General features: G+C 39.2%; 1 non-coding gene across 1 annotated transcript; it reads left to right on the plus strand.

Moving 5' to 3' along the window:
• The first annotated feature begins 6,902 nt into the window (after nucleotides 1-6,902).
• Nucleotides 6,903-7,035, plus strand: LOC126031958 (small nucleolar RNA SNORA51). Its single transcript, XR_007503761.1, has one exon. It is a non-coding gene; the product is annotated as a small nucleolar RNA SNORA51 (small nucleolar RNA).
• The last annotated feature ends 1,438 nt before the right edge of the window (nucleotides 7,036-8,473 follow it).

The raw sequence follows: 8,473 nt of genomic DNA on the forward strand, positions 1-8,473 counted from the left end.
CGCCCGAGCGCGGCGCCGAGCGGACCCGACCCGACCCGACCCACCGCGCCGAGTGACCGGCCGCCCCGGGAGGCGGCACCCCGGAGCCGACGCGTGCCCCGGCTCTCCACCGCCGCGGACGCGGACTCGGCCCCGCGCTCCCCGCCCCGCTCGGCGGAAGGCTGCTGGCCACCCCCGAGGAGAAAGCGAACGCTAAAGTTGGGGACAAACACACGCGCACGCTCTCGGCAGCTCCAGGACGCTGCGACCGCTCGGGGTCATCTCCCTGGCAGAAAGGGGCGCACTGGCCATCTCCCCGCTCGACGGACCGACATGTCCTCATTGCGTTCAAAAAACGAGAAAATGAGACGGAAGGTGTCAAAGACGCAGATGGCATTACATGCCAGTTTGAGGAAAAGGGGAACGATAAAGGAGAGAAAGGGGAGACGGAGGAAGGAACGATGGTAGAAATGGTTTCTTAGTAGGAAACCATTATGGCCCAAATCCCATCTGGGACCTCTAGTAAGCCACCTCCGCTTTCAGGCTCCACATGATGACTCCAGTCCATTTCGACGCTGAATGATCATTCTGAAACACGATGTGGACAGACTAAACTTACCAATTCGCCTAGGAGTCAGTCAGTCACCTCTGACAATCTTCTGATACAAAGCCATAAACACTGAAAGTTCATTGAGACCATGTCTGGAAAAAAGAAGTCTCACTGTTGCCAACTCTACTTTACTATACAGAGAAGGTCTAAGATCCTAGTTCAACTTTTTTGGGGGGGCCACACCCGGCTATGCTCAGGGGTCACTCCTGGCTGTCTGCTCAGAATAGCTCCTGGCAGGCACGGGGGACGATAGGGGACACCGGGATTCGAACCAACCACCTTTGCTCCTGGATCGGCTGCTTGCAAGGCAAACGCCGCACCGCTGTGCTCTCTCTCCGGGCCCTCAAATTATTAACACCGTAGCTTTTAGACTATTTTACCTTTACCCTGTGTTTAAATCCTTTCAAACCCACTTTTCACGCACAATATTTTGGTTTTGTTTTTACTGCGTATTTTACTTAGAAGTTCTCAAACTTCAGAGATATGCACACTGAGTGGTACCCACACTCCATCCAGCACAGTGCCAGCGCTTCTGGTAGTCCTAAGGCTACAACTTCACACTATGCTTTCACTAATTCCAGGCATGTGTTAGGTTGAACTAGAATGAATTTCCACTTTATAGCAGATTTTGAATATGTGGGAATTCAAATGGTTCTAGTTATAACTCTAGTTGGGACCTATGTAACATTGGGCTGCCCCCATACACACAGCACGGGTGGACACTTGGAGTGTCCTCAACTTACCAGACTGATTCCAGGTGTCTTAATTGGAAAAAAAAAATGAAGGTTTTTATCCTGTGCTATCATCTGAAGGGTGTGTGTTCTTGCACTTTTTCTATCTAGAGAGAACACCTCTCACCCGTTTTTAGTCCTCAAATTCATATAGTAGTAGTAGGCAGAAGGAAAATCATTGCTTATCTTAGGTTCTTGGCTATGTTCCAAAAGACCACAGGGTTAATTTGAAACTTAAAAGGGCAAAGATCTCCTAGCTTTTGTTTGGGATGACGAGTTGTTCTTTCTCTGCCTTCTTATAAGACTACAATATACTCTTAATTCCCAAAATGTGTTTACAGTTATATATAAAACAAGAAAATACGTGTGTGTGTGTGTGTGTGTGTGTGTGTGTTTCAATTCATGATGGTGCTTGGACTGGCCATACCCAGTCTGCAGGTGCACTCCAGGGACACTGACATTACATCCAGTAGTGCCCAGAGATAATATGGCCATACCTGGCTGTGCTAAGAGCATGCAGTGCCAGAGATCCAGACTAGAACCCCGCTCAAGCAAAGCATGTGCTCTACCACAAACCACATCCCTACCCCAATGTAAAATAATTAAATGATCAACTATTAATCAGGAAGTTAGTAAAAAAAAAAAAACTATCAAGCATCTGGGAAAAATTAGTAACTTAATGGATCACTAAATTTAACAGTGTATGTTTAGTCTGACAAAAGGAAACAGTACATATACAGAGTGATATAAAGAATCAAGTCTTTTTGGGGGGAAGGACCACACCCAGCGGCGCTCAGGGGTTACTCCTGGCTCTGTGCTCAGAAATCGCTCCTGGCCAGCACGGGGGTGGGGGGCATATGGATGCCGCGATTCGAACCACCTTTGGTCCTGCTTGCAAGGCAAATACCTACCGCTGTGCTATCTCCGGCTCAAATCAAGTCTTTTAATGTCACAAAATCCTATAAAGATTTTGTTGCATTGAATTTGATACAACATTGAACAAGCAATGCAACTGAATATGAATTTGTACAAATGTATATATGATCCTCAATTGCGTACTGTTTTTAAAAACCAAGAATAACTTTATTAATTCAATAAGAACACTTCAGAGAAATCTAAAATACTATAAATTAGATACGTAACTTCCTGGTGTTGGTATTCTGCATTAGGGATAAAAGGAAATCAAGGAGGGCTGGAGTTACTGATAAGACAACAAATAGGGCACTTGCCCTGCATACTACCTACCCTTGAGAATATCTACACTCGTAAATAATTTTCCTCCAAAAAGCAAGAAAAGTAATAAGGGTGCTATTTATATTTTTCGCTCAACAGACGAGGTCATTCCAATTAACATTTTCATTGAAGATGATTAAGAATGCTGAACAAAATCTAAAATAGGTGTGCAAAGACTTTAAAGGGCTAGTGACAGAATAAGAAAAGTAGCTTCTGGAAGTCAGATTCTGCAAGAGATTAGAGGGATTGAAAAGGCAAACCTTCAGTTGGAGCTGAATCACGATAAACTGTCTTTTTATTTTTTAATTTTTTACATCCAGAGGGCTGAGATGGTTGGAAGTAGGGGTGGACTCAAAGGCAAATATTCTTATATGGACAGTAATCCCTTCTCAAGACATCTAAGTAACCCAGAAAAAACTAACCTAAATTTGGTTGAAGATAATTCACATTCAAAAAAAATTTCCTCCAGATGAATTAAACCATTGTAGGTCAGGAATTGTGTGTTCAAATATAGATCTGTTGATGCAAGCAAACATTTTAGCAGGAACAAGAAGATGAATTTAAACTCCAACTTCACCATCTGTCCCAGCGTTTTTTCTGTGTGTGGGAGACAAATCTGTATGAATTAAATCAATAGGCTTCCATGCATTTTATTTGCCAACTGTGTTGAGTTAATGCAAAGTCCAGATAAGAGACCTGGGTGATGAAGGTATTGGGACTCTGAGTCACATCCGGATACCTGTGTTCCTCAACAGGAAGTTGTTACTCTTATGGTGGCAGGTTCTACAGAACTCACTTTCTTTCATGATACTCTAGCTCTCCCTTACTTTGCTCTTTGACATTTAGAAATGATGATAGCTCTGAAGTTGTTGATACAAGTCCCTGCACAATTTCTTGGAATTTCTTGACAACCTTCTATTCTTTTTTAATTAGTCTCTTTGTAAATTAACCCACCTCAAGTTATCCTGTTTCCTATGGGACTCTGATAGCTACTAATGAGCTTTTGGAAATAAGAAAACTAATTGGAAACCTGTTTTGGTACCATTTCTTCATCCATAAAATAAATTGCTAAATTACATTAAATTGAAAATCCCAAGAAGCTCATAGTGCTGTTTAGTATTCAGCTAATATATCAGTTCTCTTACTAAATTGAAATGTATCAATAGTGAAATGACCACTGGGAAACCAAATAGTTGATGAAAGAACTTTCTCTTTTTCGAAAGTTATGCTAATACATAAAAAAGACCCAAGACTGTTATATTATCAGTCTCAATCTGTAATGAATTTGGATACAGGTGCTGATTATCAATAATCATTAATCTCACTGAAAGAAACTAGATTTCCTTTGCTTCCTGATGGAAAAGCACACCAATCAATCAATTATTGCAGTAATAATAAAAATGAGTTTGAATTTCATCAAAAACATCAACAACTGGATTTAATAACTCCAGGAAAAATAAAATGAGAAACTCAATCGAAATAAATATTCTAAAGCTAGTGTGAGTGTGCTGTGGAAAAGACTACAAGACAAATGTTATATTTTCTTAGAACCATTTCTAGTTGAAAAATAACAATGATATCATTTGGTTTTGATCTTATCTCCAGTCTCCCATCCTACAGATGAGGAGCAAGGGAGTAAAAGAACGTTGTTTAATGCCTGTTTTATGAAATTTGTGATTTATCTAATAACATATGTATCACCTCCGCAATCTAATAAGTTACATAAGAAATAAAGAATAAATAAATTACTAACTAAAAAGTTGTTTAATGCCTGTTTTATGAAATTTGTGATTTATCTAATAACATATGTATCACCTCCGCAATCTAATAAGTTACATAAGAAATAAAGAATAAATAAATTACTAACTAAAAAGTAAATAATTACTAAAACCTAAATTTCTCTTTTTGTCCTAATAAATGTAAGCAATTTTAATATGTGAAAAGGTTCTTTTCACATTTTGTGAGCAGAAGAAAATATCTCAACTATATTTAACGCTGCCCTATGTTTCACCAACATGTTCACCATCTCCCAGGTTGATCTTCATCAACATCTTCCGTCGCTTAACTAAAATTCTTTTATTTTCTTATTTGTCACTGACAGTGCTCAGGATTTACTCCTGACTTTGCAATTAGGGGTAATTCCTGGCTTACTTGGAGGACCAGAAAGGATGCTGAGATTTGGACTGGCAAGTGGTATACCCACTGCTCTAGCTCCAGCTCCCTCACATGACTCAAATTCTTATCATTAAAGAGTCCCCTTGAATTAAATGAGGGGAAAAAAAGCAACTAGGATTTTACTTGAAAATTTTATGTAGGCTATGAAAGTCAATTCCAACCACTCAAGTCAACATATAAAAGGTTTTGTGAAGATATGAGACATCAAAGCATTGATGTAAAAAGATTGGAAATCAGATTAGAAAATGAGCAAAAACCAAGAGCATTCACAGACCAGAATCCATGCTAGGGTCACTTCATAGGAACAGAGTTTATGACCTTATCTCAAATAGATATCATAGTTAGTCTCTCAGACACACAGTTATTAAGATCTCTAATATCTCTGTTAATATTGTTGATTCATGAATAGAAAAATAAATGAGACAGAATAGAAATATCCATAAATAGACCCAATTATATATGATAAATTCTGTATCCAACATAAACAGCCTTTTAGGTTTAGGGTATTGGTAAGAGAAGGATTTTGAAAGGCAATGTTGAAATAACTGCACAGCCTTATGGAAAAGATAAAATTGGATTCTTTTCCCTATACCACACACTAAAATATTCCTAAGAGATTTAATTAAAAAATGAAACTAGACAAGTACTGAATAAATATATGGGTAGAGTGTTTTCAAACTTAGGTGAAATAATATATGAAAACTATCACTCAAACTTCAAAATCAGAGGAGAAAAAAGTGGTAGCTTGATAACATGAAATAAAAAGTCTTACCAAGATCTCTAGATACAGAGGTCTGATTTTACCATCCATGATGAAGCAGAAGTCTTCCATACACCACAAAAGCACCAAGGGGAGAGTAAATGATCATGCAAAGAGTCTATATCCCGTGACAGTATACTTCAAGGGTGGAGTAACCCTGTATCTCCTAGGCCAAGGGAATTCCCTCTATAATGTCCCCATTAATTACTGTGCCTATGCAGGGGAGAAAAAAAAGCACAAAATAATCCTTTTATCCACTTATTTATTTATTGATTGATTTTTTGACTTCTTTATTTTGGTGTAGATATTGAAGTTGATGTCTCCAATTTTATTTTATTTTATGTTATCTTTCTCTTTCTTTTTGCACTCCGGCATGGTTTGATTTCAGGACCGAGACTATTGTGTGGTAGTTGTCTTTATTGCTGTAGTGCTCACTGCATATTTTATTTGATATTTCTTTCTGTATTGTTGCGGTGTTTCAATTACCTTTTTCCTGTCCTCTCTCAAACTGAGGCTGAAAGCCTCTAGAAGGACTCCGCCCATTTTCAGCTTATTTGATTTTTTACCCCATTGTATTGCTTTTCTTTCCTTCAAACAAAACCACATAATTCGAGCCATCCAGCTCCGCCTCTCAAATAGAGGGGGAAACAAGGGAGGGTACCAGGGCCAAACAGACATATGATCACTGGTAGTAAGCTAGCGGCCGGGGGGGGGGGGGAGTGAGGGCAGGGGATATGGGTTGCAGAAAGGGAACAGGGATGAAGGGAGAAGAAATTTGGTGATGGTAAGTCCTCTGATTCAATGATAATATGTACCTATAATACTACTGTGAAAGATATGTAAGCCAATATGGTCAAAATAAAAATTAAAAAAAAATAAAAAAGAGAAAATTATCAAAAAAATAAACAAAAAGTCCAACATTGCAACATTTCCATCACTGGTGAAGGGTTTTTATATATAAATTAAAAAAGGGGGGGGCTGGAGAGATAGCATGGAGGTAGGGCGTTTGCCTTTCATGCAGAAGGTCATTGGTTCGAATCCCAGCAACCATATGGTCCCCCGAACCTGCCAGGAGTGATTTCTGAGCATAGAGTCAGGAGTAACCCCTGAGCGCTGCCGGGTGTGACCCAAAAACCAAAAAAAAAAAAAAAGAAAGAAAAAAGAAAAGAAAAGAAAAGAAAAGAAAAGAAAAGAAAAGAAAAGAAAAGAAGGGGCCGGAGAGGTGGCCATAGAGGTAAGGTGTGTCTGCTAGCCAAGGAAGGACCGTGGTTCGATCCCCCAGCGTCCCATAGGGTCCCCCCAAGCCAGGAGCGATTTCTGAGCGCATAGCCAGGAGTAACCCCTGAGCGTCAAACGGGTGTGGCCCAAAAAACAAAAAAAGAAAAGAAAAGAAAAGAATAAAAAAGAAAAGATAAGCCTCTCAATGCTTACCACAGGCTGTGTTCTTTACACTGACTGTATAGAAAGAGGAGGTACATATACACCTCCCCATATACACCTCAAACCAGGCCCTTTGCCTGGTCTGTATTGTGAATGGAGGGACAAAAAAAAAAAAAGTCTTTTATGGCAAAAAGTCTTTGTAGTCTTTGTATACACAAACTCAATAGACAAGCAGCTAATGCAGGGGTCTCAAACTCGCGGCCCTCCATACAACATTTTGCGGCTCGCGGCCGGCCTTCAAAATCGCAGTATTCGCGATTATTCGCTTGCTGAATAATCGCAATAAAAATCGCACTAGTAAGAAAAAAATCGCATTAAACATTCGCATACCCCGAGCAGTTCCATTCGGGTATGCAAATGTTTAATGCGATTTTTTGCGATTTTTTTTCATACTAATGCGATTTTTTATTGCGAATATTCGGTAAGCGAAATCCCTTATGCGGCCCTGCCTCACCCCGACTTTGCCTCCTGTGGCCCCCAGGTCAATTGAGTTTGAGACCCCTGAGCTAATGGAAAAAAATAACTGTAATCAATCAGGTCATAAAATAAGCTTCTAGGGGCCGGAGAGATAGCACAGCGGCGTTTGCCTTGCAAGCAGCCGATTCAGAACCTAAGGTGGTTGGTTCGAATCTCGGCGTCCCATATGGTCCCCTGTGCTTGCCAGGAGCTATTTCTGAGCAGACAGCCAGGAGTGACCCCTGAGCACCACTGGGTGTGACCCAAAAACCAAAAAATAAAATAAAATAAAATAAATAAATAAAATTAATAATAATAATAATAATAATAATAAAATAAGCTTCTAAAAATAAGTAAGAAAACAAGCATCCTGTAGAAAAATGCACAGTAAAAGAATAGACAACTCATAAGCATGGAAGTTAAGTATCTTTTACCCATGAAAAAAATGCTTACCCACCTACATAGTGAGACAAAAGTATATTGAACTTACACTAGAATTCCCATTTCCCTTAATGTCTTGGCAAAATTCAACAATTTGACAATATAATTGATGGGACTGTAAGAAAACAGGCACTCACTTATTTTTATGCTGGGGTAAAGGAAAAAAGATGGCAAAATACTTGCAGAGAGAAAATTTGGCTATGTCAAGCAAAAATATATATTTATTTTCCCCCTTACCCAGAAATCTCACTTCAAATATATATATCACAAACATAACATTGCCAAAATTATTAAATAAATTTAAATTTTATAAGGTTCTTTGTTGAAGTACTTTTGGGGGGTCACACTCAGTTGTGATCAGGTCAGGAATTAGTCATGGTTTTGTGCTCCAGGATCACTCCTTGTGGGACTTAGGGGATCTTATAGGGTGCCAGGAATCCAACCCCTTTTGGCCACATCCTCTTTTAAGTACTATTTACAATATGAAAGATTGATCACCATGTTCATCAGTATAAAAAATCATGATATATGCACTTAATAGTGCATTGTGCAGTTATAGAAATTATTATTGGCTATCTTTACACATAAACATTTTTCTAGGAAGGAAAATTTCAGGTCCAATTGCTCTCTCATGGTTAAAATTAGAAA

This window comes from Suncus etruscus, chromosome 15 (genome assembly GCF_024139225.1).
Source record: "Suncus etruscus isolate mSunEtr1 chromosome 15, mSunEtr1.pri.cur, whole genome shotgun sequence".
NCBI classification, from domain to species: Eukaryota; Metazoa; Chordata; class Mammalia; order Eulipotyphla; family Soricidae; genus Suncus; species Suncus etruscus.